Source organism: Pan paniscus, chromosome 10 (assembly GCF_029289425.2).
Source record: "Pan paniscus chromosome 10, NHGRI_mPanPan1-v2.0_pri, whole genome shotgun sequence".
In the NCBI taxonomy this organism is placed as follows: domain Eukaryota; kingdom Metazoa; phylum Chordata; class Mammalia; order Primates; family Hominidae; genus Pan; species Pan paniscus.
The window spans coordinates 34,951,455-34,968,019 of NC_073259.2; the positions used below are offsets into that span (position 1 = coordinate 34,951,455).

General features: G+C 33.2%; 1 non-coding gene across 1 annotated transcript; it reads left to right on the forward strand.

The window, feature by feature from the left end:
* Window positions 1-4,207: 4,207 nt before the first annotated feature.
* Window positions 4,208-4,312, forward strand: LOC112436728 (U6 spliceosomal RNA). Its single transcript, XR_003025434.1, has one exon. It is a non-coding gene; the product is annotated as a U6 spliceosomal RNA (small nuclear RNA).
* Window positions 4,313-16,565: the final 12,253 nt, after the last annotated feature.

Consider the following 16,565-nt stretch of genomic DNA (forward strand, 5'->3'; position numbering starts at 1 on the left):
CTTGACAAGAAGAAACAGGAGAGAAAGCAGTGAGACCAAGAAAGAATAAGAAAGAGCAAGTGCCTATCTCGTTCTATTATATTGTAGACTGGAATTGTCTATAACACAACCTTTTTTGTTTTTTTTTACAGTAAAAACTCTTCCTTTAGACATAGTCTATTTCATGACTCTACCCCAGTAGGTGGTGCTCTCACCACTGCTTCCCCTGCATAAACCTCCCCCGGAGAAGAGTTCAGCTTGGTTCACCCTGAGCCAGTCACTTTCTGGAAATACCCCATCATTCTTATTCAGGCATCTACACACTGACAAGCTCGAAATAGCCCTACCGCATAAATATGATTCCAATTTTACAAAAGAGAAAACCAAACCAGGAGTTATTATTTGGTTTACAATCAAAGTCACAGAGCTTATAATAGTGAAGAGTTTTCAATCCAGGCCTCCTGGTGAAAAATAGCCTGATTCTTAACTCTTCCCTAGTGATGCTATAGTTGATTATGTCTCAATAATGTATTAAGCAAATCACTGAAGTTAAAAAGGAAAAGGAGGCCGGACACAGTGGCTCACGCCTGTAATCCCAGTGCTTCAGGAGGCTGAGGTGGGTGGATCACGAGGTCAGGAGTCCAAGACCAGCCTGGCCAAGATAGTGAAACCCCACCTCTACTAAAAATACAAAAAATTTTTTACAGGTGGCACGCACCTGTAATCCCAGCTACTCTGGAGGCTGAGGCACAGAACTGCTTAAACCTGGGGGGCAGAAGTTTCAGTGAGCCGAGATCACGCCACTGCACTCCAGCCTGTGCAACAGAGCAAGACTCTGTCTCAAAAAAAAAAAAAAAAAAAAAAAAGGAAAAGGAGAGTTAAATTTATTGAAGCATTTTCTAACAAACTAATGAAATGCGTTCACCCAGGCGAAGAGACCAAAGGCAGACCAGCTAATTGTGCAATCCCAGGGAGAACGCTAAAGTTATCTGGAGAGAAGGAACATGATTCCAGTAGGTTTAGTCCTTTGCAGAAAATTGAGAGATGTTCCTTCACCAAAGATATGATGATAGATGGCTAAATAGAAGTAGATGGCTAGTTCATAAATAAGAGGGCTAAAAGAGATTTTCTTAAATATAAATTCAAGGTATTTTGTTTACAGTAATATTTGTTTATAGTGAAAAATACTTCTTGACAAGCAAATGATGTATTGTGGGGAAGGAAGGACTATACATTTTCTTTAATTGCAAGTGCCAGAAATATGGGAGTAAATGACCAAGATATTTAATTTTACAAATTATATTAATCTTTGTATTATATGAAGCCATCGCTTAATAAACATCCTAGTATACTAAAGAGAAGACATTTCCTTCAAACACTGGAAAAATGTACTAATATATAAACATGGCTCAAATGCTTTCTAAATTTATGAGACTAAGGCCTTGTATAAGTTTAATAAGAAAAAATTACTAAACATTGATAAAAAATTTTACAGAGTCATAGCTTATAGCAATATTTAAATCAATAAAACACCCATGTACAAATGTACCCCATTTAGTAAACTTTACATATTTCATCATTATTTAATCAACTCAGGTTTCCCCAAAGTTGTGAGAATAAACTAAAGACGCTCATCTTGATACTTTTTCTTATTTTCCTAAGTTGTGTCTTACAGGATATCTTGAAACACAGTGATGGATGCCTAACAACACACATCCCCCGCCACACACACACACATGTGCCTGCATGTGGCCAGTAGGATTCCAAGGTGAAACAAGTATGAAAAATACTATCTCTGTTATCCCCTTTTTGATATGTACAATAAACGTTATCAATTTAAAAGCTTGGAGAAGTCCTGCAGTAGAAGTTCTGTAGTATAACTTTGTTTAGGCTTTGTTTACAAAATTACTTTGAACACAGACCCTTTTCCATGAGTATGCAATTACATTTTGGATACTATTACTGTTTTGGAAGACATTTGGTGAAACAAAAATCTATTTGTAAACTCCAGAAGTTTAGGCTTCAACAAATATGGTTAAAAAAATTCTTATGAATGTATTTTTTCGGAAATCTAAAATTTTGTTGGGAGAAAAATTATAATTGGATTTTATAGCATAGGCTCCCTGAGAATATGCAAGTTTTCTTTCTAAAGTAGTTGACCAACTTCTGAAGAAACTGTGTTTAGCAATAAGTAAGTACACACATATCAGTAACTGCACAGAAAAAAATTGCATCCGATCCTAATGGTGACTCAAATTTTTACTTGCTGACTCAATTAGTAATTCCCATAGTTAACGTAAGTACAAAGTTTTCATCTGTCTTTATTCAAAGACATTGTCTCTACTTTTCATCAATTGTCTATCTATGTGTGAAATTGGTAATTAAAAGGAAGTCATACAAATAAGCTTCAGTCTATTGACACTCATTTGAATTTGCAAATCGAAATTGGTGGAAGAAGTTTAGCATGGATAAAAAATTAATCATGTCACAATTGAATAAAAATGCTACCAGTTTAGAATTATCTGGTGGATGAGTTTTTTTTTTCCTTTCTCAAATCCCTAAACTAAACCAATAAAAATTTTTATTTCAGCTGTCAGTGTATGTAATATTTCATATAATGGATTTCTCTTAATGGGAAGGATACGTTACAAGATAAAGACAGAATTCATTGCCTTTGGCTTATTTTTTCCTACAGGGAAATAGCCTCTACCTTATTTAGTATGTTTCACAAGCAGAAAAGTAAAGACAGATTCCAGCAGGATATTCAAATCCAAAATACCGAGACATACAAATACCACTACGAGGAATAAGGAGCAATGCAAGCGCTTGCCCCTTCTACTAAACTCCACATGATACATTCTCTTGAGAGAAATTTCAAGCCCAGGAGGACTTAGTTTTGAAATGTGCAATTAAAGATATTTGTAAAGAATATCTCGATTGCAATCAGTTTGCCAGTTCTGGAGTGTTTACTTGAGATTTGCCAAAGTAGGAGACTGAAATGTTCTGTGTTTTTAATATATGTGGAAGAAAACAAAATCACCATGAATCAAAAATAGTGGGACATTTATCAGGGAAAAGTGTTCATCGCTTCTAAAGTTTCCACACATTTATGTATTCTAGAAGTGTAACTTTAACAAGTGTTTCTGTTTAAAAATAGAGCATTTCTATTCAGATTAACATTTCTCAAGATAGGCAAAAGAAATTCAATTTAACAAAATGCCAATGAATCTGAGAGAAGGGTTGTCTAGCATCTGTAATCTTAGTGAAATAAGAGGAAAATAAAAGTATCACACATAACAAGTTTAAAATACAAAAAGTACATTTGGTGATTTAAAATTCCAAGTAAAAGTGTTGGGAGCCAGATGAGTATGGCAGTTAGGATGTTCCGACTACAGGTGACACAAAATCACGGTTTCAATAGCCTTAGTTGGGTTTTATTTGAAAATTTACTAATTCACTAATTAAGAAACTCAGAAAATAACAGGAAAGGACAACTTCAGGATTGGTTATTCCAGTGATGAGAAAAGAAAATGAACAACTTAGTTTATTCCGGTATCTCTGCTCTACCGCCGACCCCTGCACTTACTGACTTTGCTCTTTGACTTACCCAGAGTTCCAGACATCACACCCAGACATGGCAACGATAACCACCAGCAAAGGAGATTAACTCTTTTTATATTCTGATTTTAAAAAGTGAAGAAAATTTTCCAAGTGTTCCCCCAATATATTTTTCTTCTCATACAATTGGCCAGAACTACAAACTATTCCCATACTTTAAAATTATTGGTTGGTAGAATGGAACCTCCATCTGCTAGCTTAGACAAATCAGGATTCACTTCCTGCTACCAGGGATGGGTCGAATTCTTTGAGTGCAAAGAAGTAGAGAAACCTGAACAAAGTCGAGACATTTTGGGAAGAGGTCATGTGGTGGAGAGCAGCGCGGTAGAGAGTGGATTTTCATAGGCCGCTTCAAGTGTAAAATATTATATAACCTGCTGTTTTTAAACAATATAAACAATTTTCTTAGAATATTTGCATTATAACTACAAACATAATTATCTAGATGAAATAAATATGGTGATTGTTAACTGCTTTTATTATTTTATTAGGAAAGCACTTAATGGTTTCCTACTAGTTGACAGAGACCCTGCTAGAAACAAGGAATAAAATGTTATTTTTATTCTGAGTAGTGTAGATGTTAAAGCTATCATTAAAAAATGACTTTGCATGCTTGCTTCAGCAGTAATATACTAAAATTGTAATGATACAGAGACAATTAGCATGGCCCCTGTGCAAGGATGACACGAAAAAGAAAAAAAAATACTTTGCTATGTAGACTCTAAATTATTTGCTTATAGTTAGTAGTCTATTAAAAATTAATTTTAAAAAGTTACGTCATAAAGAGACTATTGCTTTTCATTGATCTGATATAGAGGAACAATTAATGCAGAGGATTCCTATAAGGAGGATACAATGTATAATGTAGGGAGCAATGTCACCAAATTGAACTCTTCAATATCTAAAACAGGAAGTATCATAGTTATGTTTTTATAAAATATGTTTCAACTTGGCCAGTGGCATAATGGCAAATGACAATTCTCTCTATCTTTCTCTCTCTCTCTCTCTCTCTTTCTCTCTCTCTCTCACACACACACACACACACACACACACACACACACCCCTCAAAAGGGCAAAATAACGTGGCCAGGCAGGCAGCATACCTGTCAAATAGCCTGTTTCCAAAGTCAATAGTGGGTTGTAAATAGGCTCTAATAAGATAAGGAAATGTTGAGATAAAGTTAAGCAAAGAAAATGTTTTCACTAAAGGACTTCTTAGAGCTTTTACTATGTTAATATGCAGGTATCTAAACAGCTAATATTTATTGAGAATTTACTGAATGCTACATACTGTCTGGCACACAGTGCTTTAAATATTTTATCTAATCAACATGATAATTCTATGAGGTAAGCACTAGTTGTATTTTTACTTTAAGATAAGAAACTGGAACCCAGCTAGAAGCTGAGCTGGGAGAAAGGGCAGCAGGAAGAAGGTGGCTATCTTCTGTAGTTCATTCAAGAGCCTACTTAGACTTCAAAATTATTTCCATAGCTGAATGGAGGGCTGTCTAGGAATAAGATTACGATTTCTCTCATAAAGTAATTCTGGGTCTGTTCTTCCATATACAACATGAACACAGTAATTGTAACCCAGAACACTGTTAAGCAAAGGAGTCCATTACAAGAAAAATGAAAAATCTCAGTAAAGTATCTATACAATATCTATGTAACATGAGTCTCTATTGAATCAAACTATATAATCCTAACTTATTAAATACTTGATTTCTTACATTGGATGTTTGGATATAAGCCCATTAATTGATAGGTTTCTGTAAAAGTGATTTTTGGGTTTTGGTGTAGTGGATGTATTTTTAAGGGTTGAGCTTCTTATTTTTAGCATAAACATATACTACACATGTTAATATTAGCCCAGACAGGCCAAGAAAAAATAATTTGTACATAAAAACAATGTATTGCAAGATTGTTAAAATAAGCATAAACAAACCAGAATACAGTTTGGGCTATTTGTAGTTTGTAGTACCAATGCATGTATTATAATTTTACAGTGTAATTACCTTAAGGAAATTGTATAGACATACCACTTAAGATATTATACCCTGAATTCCAAATGTAGTATTATTACTATTAAGATGCAGAAGAAAAGATTAAAGTTAAACACAGAGGACCCTATATATTTTAAAATTATTGTTTGCTTTTATAAGGAATAGTGGGAAAAAAGCAAAAAGTGATAAAAATGTAAACACATAATGGTACATAGAGGAGGAAAAGTGAGGTAAAAAGAACACTCAAGACTCTAATATCTCTACCAACTTTGTAAAAGTATCTAGTACAGAATTAAAGGGATATATAATTGAATTAGATGTTTTGCAATTGATCGTATTAATATTCAATACACTAACATTTGTAGTATTGAAGTATAGAAAAATAAAATTGACTGTCTTTATATGATTTAGACCCACTAAAGTGTCAAATAATAAGAATGTATTTAAAACAGATTCTTTATTAGTTTTAATCTTGAAAGTAGCTATGAACTGTGCCTTGGAGTATTTAACAATATTTAATCTGTGAAAACATGGCAAATGGTAAATCCCTGCGTAGCTTGGAAGGAAACATATGCTCTACAAGAGATAAGTGTAAATATGTATATTCTGAGCAGTTTTTCATTTTTAATCTCAAGTTCTTTGGAGTGAATTGTATTTTTGAATTTTAAGCGTTTTGTTCAGCTTATTGCAGTAAATTCTCATGCTTCCACAATTATTACTTCTTATAAGCATTTTTGCGACAAAAAGAATGCCAATTCTTATCATGTTAAATTGCCTTATGAAGAATTGTCAACTTTTGTTGCTTCACTGCTTCCTTTCACATCAGCTTTTTTTTAAGAGAACTATTTGCTCCATATCAGCCTGGTTTATACTAAGCTATTATACATTAATATTTGCTACATACATTGAAATATGGTATCTTCTTCAATGCACGAAATACTCTATCTTTCATGCTTTGATAATGTCACAATATGAGTATACTACTGGTGATTCAATTTGTATTAAGGGATTGCTGTCTCTCTGAGTATTTTCTAACAGGGGTCTTTCAGACATATTTAAAAATGATGATAATTTACATGGTTCTCTCCATAAACATTTTTGCTATACAGTCCTGAGAAATTCTGTATTTTTAAATATGAAGTTTTTGTTCTCTCTTGAGAAATTTGAGTGGCAGCTATTCACTGCTGAAACTAGGTCATCAGTACCAGCCTAAAATTTGTCAGAAAATATGTTTAAAAGTTAATCTAGGAGTGTGGTGTGAATCTATTAATAGTAAATGACACTATTGACAATTTCAAATTTAGGACTTTTCCCCCACGAGTGTAAAATAGTAAATAAATAAACATTTTGTAGGAAAAAGAACATTTCTGTGGCCATTCTTTCGTGCATATATATTAAGTTTACCACACTGAATCACAATTCTGTTGACCTTTTTCAACTTCACCTAAACATAACCTTTCTTATCAATTCTTTTAAACATTGTACATATAATTTTTTTCAGATTGTATTGGATTCAAGCATCTAATCTGGAGATTAAAATATAATAACCTGCAGCACAAAGTCACCTTGAGTTTTGTATGGAAAAAAAATTCTATGATGTTTCTCCTCAGATAAGTGAGGCGATATAAAATAGAGACTAAGTTGGAATGATTACCTCACCCTCTACCTCCTGGCACCAATATTTTGGTAAACTTTATAAATTTTATCTAGTTTCCCTCACCTAAGTTTTGTGTGTACTTAGGCATAGAAGGTAAACTACACCACACACTCACTAGACTGATGGAAAAGAAGAACTTTCCATGAGATGGGAAATTTCAAATACTCTTGGTCAAGAAATATATATAAATTTCTGTCACCTTCTTCATTTATTTGATGACCCATCATGGAATATTGGCTAGAGTAAATTATTGTGGTTTGTTTGGGATGTTCTAACAGACACAAAATTCACCTTGTGGGATCCTGGTTGGGGAACACCCTAAAGAAATAAACAGCAATTCTTGAGAGATTTCAAGAACTGAGTGAGGCTTGTGTAACTTGGAGGGAAGAGGACGTGTTTTAAAACTCCACGGACAGGAAGAACAACACATTCCTAATCACAGATGCTGATTTTTAATTAACTTGCTTCTTTCTCAGATATTCTAAGAGCTTAAAGAATACTGCATTAAATAAATTAATATGTTTAATAATTCTCAAGGACACATTTAGACCAACTAACATAGAAGTAAAATCAACAACTATCTACTTAGTTACTAAAGGCCTGATCATTCAATCAAGACTATGATGGTTAATTTTTTTCGTGTGTGTCAACAGACTGGGATAAGGGATGCCCAGATAGCTGGTAAAATACAATTTCAGGGTGTGTCTGTGAGAAGGTGTTTCCAGGACAGATTAGCATTTGAATCAGCAGACTGAGCAAACAAGATCCACCTTTATCAGCTGTGGGTGGGCACCATCCAATCATCCAATCTGTAGCAGGACCTGATCAGATAAGGCAGATGAAGTGCAAGCTCTTCCTTACTGAGCTGGTACTTACATTTTCTCCAGCCCTTGGGTATAAAAGCTCTTTGTTCTTGGGCCTTTGGACTTAAACTGAATTATACCACTAGCTCTCCCGGATCTCCAGCTTGCAGACAACATATCATGAGACATTTCATCCTCCATAGTCATGTGAGCCAATTCCCACCATAACCCTCCTCTTAATATACCTAGATATTCCTATTGGTTCTGTTTCTCTGGACAATCCTGACTAATACAAGAGGACACAATTCCAGCATGAGGAAATTACACAGCTAGGTTTTGGAATCTTACCTCAAGACCATCATTCCCCCTTCATTCTCCCTAGAAGATGATATGGCAAGTGCCTTCTGTCATTAGAGAATGTCTTCTGAAAGGAGGCTGAAATAACATCAACTTGTGAGATTCCACAAGTTGCTTCAGCCTAGAAAATCTACCTTGGTGCTGAGCCAAGGAGTGGGGTGGAGTCTCTCCCCACTCCAAGTAATGATAGTGTAACTTTGTTTTTGCCCTGAGAGTCAGCCATCCTGAGAAACTCCTCAGTCTAGGCAAACATATCTTGTCTATTACTCTGGTCTGTATGCCAAGATCTAGCCTAGCATTTCTTTTTTCTTTTCTTTTCTTTTTCTTTCTTCTTTTTTGAGAGAGAATTGGGACTACTGGTGCATGCTACCATGCCCGGCTAATTTTTGCATTTTTTGTTGTTGTTGTTGTTGTTTGTTTGTTTGTTTTTTGTGGGGACAGGGTTTTGCTATGTTGCCCAGGCTGTTCTCAAACTGTTGGGCTCAAGTGATCCACCTGCCTTGGCCTCCCAAAGTGCTGAGATTGCAGGCATAAGCATCCAGCCTAGCCCAGCATTTCTGTCTTCTGTACCTCAGGACCTAAATGCTCAAGTAGTATTTCATACTCAGCACCCCATAATTTGTTTTAATATTAATAGCTAACAGATACTTAACATGTGCTATAAGCAAGGCACTCTTCTTAGCACTTTTATAATATTAACTATTTTAATCCTTAGAGCTGTAATTCAAACAATTCTGTGAATACTTACCCTCTTTCAAAGATGAGAAAAAGAGGTACAGAGGAAAAAATAATAACCTGCATAAGGTCGCGCAGCTAGTAAGTAACAGCATGAGAATCAAAGTCTGGCTTCGAAATACTCAGATTTTGCCAATACCTGGTACTCTTTTTGTATTACTTTAATAACAATAAACTTTTCTTTCAGGTTTTAATAATAATAATTATTATTATCCCAGTCACTAAGGCTGAAAAATTTCAGAATATTTTTTACTTCTTCCTTTACTTTGCTGATTCTGTTTTCAAAATGTCTCCCCTCTAGGTTCTCTTCCTTTGACTACAAATTATTCCAGATTCAACTTGGGTATTTGTTTCTACCTGCTGGGACAAATACAATATTCTGTGGATATTTTCATAGCAGCATATATAAATATGTTGCATTCTTGTAATGGCAGTAATCATGTAACATTATATGATTGTAGCACAATCTATTTGCAAGATGGTCATCCTTTGTTATATAATCTTTTAATCTTTGCCAACATGGCATTAGAAGATTTGTTTTTTTATATATTACAAATATGTTCCAGTTTCCACATCTTTTGATTTTTTTTTGGATACTTTTACTATTCAAGAGTTTTGACTTTCTAATTGGTCAAATAATTCAATTTTTTTTTTCTCAGCAGCTTCTCTGTTTTATAAAATGCATAAAATAGTTATGACTTACAGAAAAAGAAGTCCATCTTTTTTTCCTGCTGCTTTTAGGTTGTTTGTTTACATGTGTGTATAAATATTTACTTGCTTTGGGGGTGTTCAGGTGTTATTGTTTGCATTTTGTTGTTTGTTTGTTTTACATTTGCACTTTTTCTCTATCTAGCATTTGTTCTTGCTCAAGGTAAAGTAAGGATTAGGCTCTGTAAGATATGCCTCTGCAAGTAATCCCAACACAAGTATTGAAATATTTCCTCCACTGATTTGAAATGCAAACTTTATCATAAACTAAAGGTCTAGCGATTTTCAATTTATTTTCTCAGGTTTTCCAGTTGTATTACATTTACATCAATTACAAATAATGGTACATTTTTCCTTCTCTTTTGAAAGTATCTGATACTGTTTTGCCTAATTTCACAGTCATCGAAACCCAATATACAATAAGTATGGTGATAGCAAAAATCCTTGTTTTGTTTCTAATTTTAATGAGACTTTTAAAATTTTATCATTCAGTTTTAATCTATAATTTTAATTTTACTTAGACTTTTAAAAATAAGTAACGTGTGGTGAATTTCATCAAATGTTTTTTCAGCATCTATGAAGATAATAAGTTTTTCTCATTTCACCTGGTAATATGGTAGATTTTATTAACGTCTTTGCTAACACCAAACCACGGGGACTTTAGTAGAACTGCACTATTTGATCGTGTTGTGTGTTTCTTTTAATAACCAACTTGATTCTATCTGTAAATATTTTATTTTGCCTTAGTATTAATATCATCAATATTTATAACAGAAACTGTTTTGTAGTTGTCTTTTAGGGAATATACGTATAAACTTTTAATATCAATTTTAGAGTACACTTTGTAAAACGTGCTTGGAAGCTTTCTTTCTCTAGGTAATGAAACAATGTAAACCTCTCCAATTCAACATGTGGCTTGTTAACTAACAGCATCAGCATCACCTGGGAGCTTGCTAGAATCATACATCCCACCCAAATCAATGGAATCAGAATCTGTATTTTAATAACATCTCCAAATGATTGGTAAGTTTGAGAACACTGGTATTAATAATATAAGAATTTTATGTTTTTGAAGGCTTAGTAGAATTCACCAGAGAAAAAATGCCCTAGTGCTCTGTATGTGTATTTACTTGGAGAGGGCAAAGGACTGCTGTTTGACAACCTTTCTTATTCTCTAACCAAAAAGTTGGTCTGTTTATCTAACCTGAAGTCAATTTGCCTAATTTATATGTTCTGAGAAAAAGACAAACCAAGGATTGCATAAATTTAATCAAAGTGCTCTTTTTTTACTTATTTTTATGTCTTATAAATGTTTGATGTTTTTTCTCCCCTTTTTAGTATAAATTATGTGCATTTGGGCTTCACCCCTTTATTCTACATTATGTTACTTACTGCTCCACTTTTCTTTTCAAGGAAGCAAACTTGTACATGTTGGTTATAGTTTGATGGTATTCTTGATCACCAGTTTCTGTGCAACTATTTATTTCTTCTTTTTATTTCCTTACCTTTCATGGATTTTTTTCTTGTTTAAGATACAACATGTAATTTATGAATTCCTACATTTCTTACCTGTTTGCATTTTCCTTTTTGCACAGACTCTACTACTAAAAGCTCTCAATAAAAATACAGTATTTTAATTTATAGGTAATGTTTGAAATTACCATTAATTCCCAGCAATCCTTTAATTTCTGCTTTCCCCCTTGATCTAATTTGTGAAATAAAAAATAAATTTCTTATTTTAGATTGATGTGGTTGGATTTTGAGATTTTTCATCTTGGTTATTTATCCCTAGTTTTTTTGCATATTTGTCACAGAATGCAGTCATCCTTGCTATTTCAACAGTTGGAATTTAAGAAAGTGTCCTTTAGGAACTAATATTTGGTCAATGTTTCATGGGAACTCGATGTTTTATTTTAGGATGTAATTTAATATTTTTTTAGTTTATTTTAATAATATTATTTATATTCTTAAATGTTTTTGTTTACTTCATCTTGTATTGAAAGAAGTAAGCGAAAACATTTAAGGATACATATATCTTTTAGGACAGATTTTTCTATTTTTACTTTTGCTTCCTGCAGCATTCTTTTCTAGATTTTGATTCTATGTTATTTGGTATAGAAATATTCATGCTAAAGAGATCATTTGGAATTGCATTGTTTAATCTTTATAAAATTTTCCTTTGTATTGAAGTTTTTGCTGTAAATTCAACCTGTACATATACTCTTAGCCGAATCACTGCTTTCTTTATTATTAATTTTTGGCATTTGCTTCATCTGTTTATAGTTACAGTTTTACTTTTAGTCAGAGATTTAAATATCAATTTTTTTAGAATTATTTAAGTATAGTTTATGTATTCTATCAGATATATTTTCTGGTAATACTTTTTATTTGCTAAATTAATTTATAACGGGTACAATTAGTGATATAACAATTTTTCCTCAATTTATCATTTTAATTTATGTTAGATTTTGTGTTTTAAATATTTCCCATTTCTATCATTTACTATATTATCCATGTTTTTGCTTTAGCTTATATATATTTTGCTTCTCATCTTTCGATGGCTTATTTTAGTATTTTTATGTTCTTACAAAAAACTTCATATTTTAGTAATATATTTAAACTTCTATGATTCCTCTATTTAATACTTGTAATAAATAAAACAGCGGATATATTTTCTTCTACTTGCCTTTCTTTTATGCTTTCACCTCCTGCTTTTTTTATTTTAAAATTTTCATACATTTAAAGTTTATAACTTTTATATTATTTTCTGTTATCTTAACTATTGCTATTTTTTGGGCTACATTATGTATTTAAATGGCTTTAGAACTACTTCTTCACTTCTGAACTCTTTCTTGGATGTGTTTCTCATTTAGAATTTTATTATTCACTCAATTATGTAAAAGGAGTTTAGAGGTGCCATAGTGTTTTAATTTTCATGTGTTTGGGACTACTTTACTCTTGCATTTTTACTTGAAGGATAATCTTAGGTTAGAGTTTAATATCTTGACATTTTTATGGGCTGTATATCACTGTCATTTTGGAGTAAAGAATTTTGGAGTAAAGAAGTCTGAGATTAGTTTGATTTTTGCCCCTTTCATATACAATTTGGTACTTTGACAGAATGTCCTGAAGATTCTAATATTTGAAAGACTGGAGGCTTCAAGGATACATCTCAATACTGATTAATTTTGTGTCAACTCTTCCTAGGACACAACATGCTTTTAAATTTGCTTATAATGTTATATTTCAGAAAAATACTTTTCTTTTAAGTTTGATTTTATTTCAATCTGTTTTATTCTTATAGAGACATGTTAGCCACACATTGTAGATATCTGTTTTCAGTTTATATCAGTCATTTAACTCTGTGACCATTTTATCTTGTCATTGTCATTTCATTTTGATTTGTTTTATCAGGCCTGTGTTTCCTGACTCTTAGAGTTTCCTATTGTGTTTCTTCTAGTTTTATTGCCTTCCTTTCAGTAATCTTTTTTTCCCCTCAATTCCTGCATTAGGCCTTCTACATATACTTAGTACAAACTATATTGTATTTCACAGCTCTACTCTGGCTTTAATAACTGGTCTTCCCCCTTTTTATTGTTACTGTTATCATTAGGAATAAAAATTGAGAAGAAAAATATTTGTTCCATCAATCCTAAATATAGTGTACCTATTACTTCAAATAAATTCCACATTTATCTTTTGTCAAAATACTGAAATTAAAAAGATTTTTAAAATCAGGAAGGGAATTCTACTTTCACTGATGATAAAGTACTTTGTATTAGACTAACTCTCTCATCAAGAGCAACTGTGAAAGTGGACAAAAGAAGAGAAGATACTCAAAAGAGACCTCTTTAAAGATATCTGGTGAGCAAAGAGCCAAGAGTTAAGGAGCTGAGATTCTGGAGAAAAGAGAAATGCTTTGAGGAAAGACAGACTTCCACTACCACTATTTTCCTTTTGGGTATTTGCTAATCCCAGCAGAAGGCAAGAAGGTCAAATAGGAAGTGTAAAGTATAGGGCCTACAACTATGTCATGCTATGGAGAAACAAACAGTAGAGTTCAGGGCTGGCAAAGCAGTTGGGGATTTGAGGGGACAAGACGCCAGATAGCTTTTCTCTAGTTGAACAGACATCTCAAAAGTATGAAATTGGACCTCTTTTGTATCTTATTCAAAAACCTTACTTTCTTTTACATACTCTAGCTTCTCAAATACTTCTCAAATATTCTTTCAACTGGTCACAACATCTTTCTAGTTGCCTCATTAACTAATGAGCTGAACAAAATTGTTGATGCATATTCATCTTAGATTTTCATAATAATAATTATATTATTGAAAATTATATTTTAATATATTTAATAAATTTCAAATATATAAAAGAAAATGAAATTGACAATGATGTGCCCATACCCAACAAGAGAAATAAAATATCACCAGTGTATTTTCAAATTCCTTGTGTTTTTTCCTTGATCCCTCATCACACTCTCCTCAGCTCCCTCCATACCCTAATTAATAGATTAAGTTTGACATTGATGCTTTTCTTAAATTTCTTTAGTACATATTCCTATAATTACATTCATACAATGAGACATGTATAATAAATATATATTAATCTGTGTGTATTCCTTTATAACAGATTAATGTTTGCAAGCTTTTATAACTTACGTATTTGTATTTGTATAACTTACATGTTTGTATTCTTCTTCACCTCACTTTTTTCTACTCAGTGTTATATTTGAGAGATGCATCCATATTGACAGATGTATCTCCAGTTCACTCACTTTAACTGCTGTACAATAATTCATTGTATAAAATACTACTTTCAGATAAAAGCTTCTATTAATGTTTAGGTAGCTCAGATTTATTCTTATACATTTTCCCTTCCTGTGTGTGTAAGACACTCCCTGAAATATATTATAAGGAGTAAAATTTGGGTTCATAGGAACTTTACTAGATATTTCCACATTGATCTCCCAAGTGGCTTTACCACTTTACCCTTGCATACCAAAACTTGGTATTGCCATTTTTAAGACTATTCCCTTTCAGAGGAATGGCAAATATATCTCATGGTTTTTTTTCTTTATTTTATTCTCTTCATTATACGTGTCATTGACTATCTTCTATTAATTAAACAGGCTGGTTTCTTCTGTAAATTTCTATTGATGAAGGATTTTTGCTCCTTAGCTCAGCTAAATCCAAGTTCTTGTCTCACGACCAGGAATAATTAGACACACATTCACACTGAGAGGTGAGGAGGGCAGAATTTATTAAGCAAAAAGGGAGCTCTCAGCAGAGAGAGGGGTCCTGCCAGTAGGCTCCCACCTCACAGATCAAATACCAGGCCACCACACACGAGATGAAGAGGGTATCCTCCCATGCATAAGGTGTAAATTCCTGCTGGCTCCACCCCACTCTACAGTGCATGTGGACCTCCAGTTCACTGCAGGCATGCCCAGGCAAGACCCTGTGAGGGTTTTCTTAACTGCAAAAGCACATCTGATACAAACACTAGTGGGGCGGGTTGGAGATTCTCCAGGGACCCTTACTTACCTGCCTAGGCATTTGTCTGCCTCCTGCCTCTATCACTAGTATGTGAATGTTGCTCTTTTTTCCCCCTTATTATATGCCTACATAATATAGAAGTTTTTTCACATTCTACATCACTAATCATTTGTAAATTACAGGTGTTGCAAATAGTTTCTTGATCTGTCATTGATTTTTTTATGTTTTATGGTATTATTTTGGTGAAAGAAAGTTTTGCATTATGATTCTAGGCACATATGTCAATCTTTCCTCTTATGGTTTTTGCTCTTTGTGTCTTGTTAAGTAAATCCACTTCTACTCTCAGGTTATAATGATACATTTCTATAGTCCTATATATATTTTTAAATATTATTGAACTTTGCATGAATTCTTTCAGCAATTCACTTTTTTTATAGAATGGGAGTTAGAGACTCCATTTTAGATTTTTTCCTTTGGATAACCAATTGTCTTGATATATTTATTGAAGAGTATATCCTTTTTACAACAATCAATGGTGCCACCTCTGACATAATTCAAGTTGCCATATATGTTCAGTTCTGGTCCTGAACTCTCACTTGTGTTCTATTGATCTCATTATCCATCACTGCACTGAGATGAACTCAGTGCAGTGATGAATAATGGTTTAGAAATTGTCATCTAGCTTACTTTTGAGGAGTTCAAAATGATCATATTTTCTTCCCCTTTAATAATTCATTTACCAAATAATAAGCACTGCTATAGGCCTGGAAATATTCTTGATGCTAGAGAGAATTAAATAACTACGGTAAACTGGCCTTAGGAAGCTTACATTTTGTGGAACTATCAGATAATTAACAAATACGTGTATAATGCGATGTTAGTGATAGGCAATATATAGAAATATAAACTGAATGAGAAAATAAGACAAGAATGGGCTATCTTAAGTAAAGCCCACCACAAAAGGACTCTCTTTAGAGGGAACGTTTGACTTGAGAACAGTGAAAGGAAGAAATAAACCAAGTGATTACCTGTAGTAAGAATATTTGGGGCAAAAGAAAACAAGTGCAAAGGCCCTGAGGTGAAAATGCATGTCTTTGAGAAGCACAAGAAAGTGTGGTTTCACTAGAATGGAGTAAACAAGTGTGGGAGGGAGACAAAGAGGCAAGAATGAGCGACAGGAAACCTTATACCTAGGGCTTTGAAG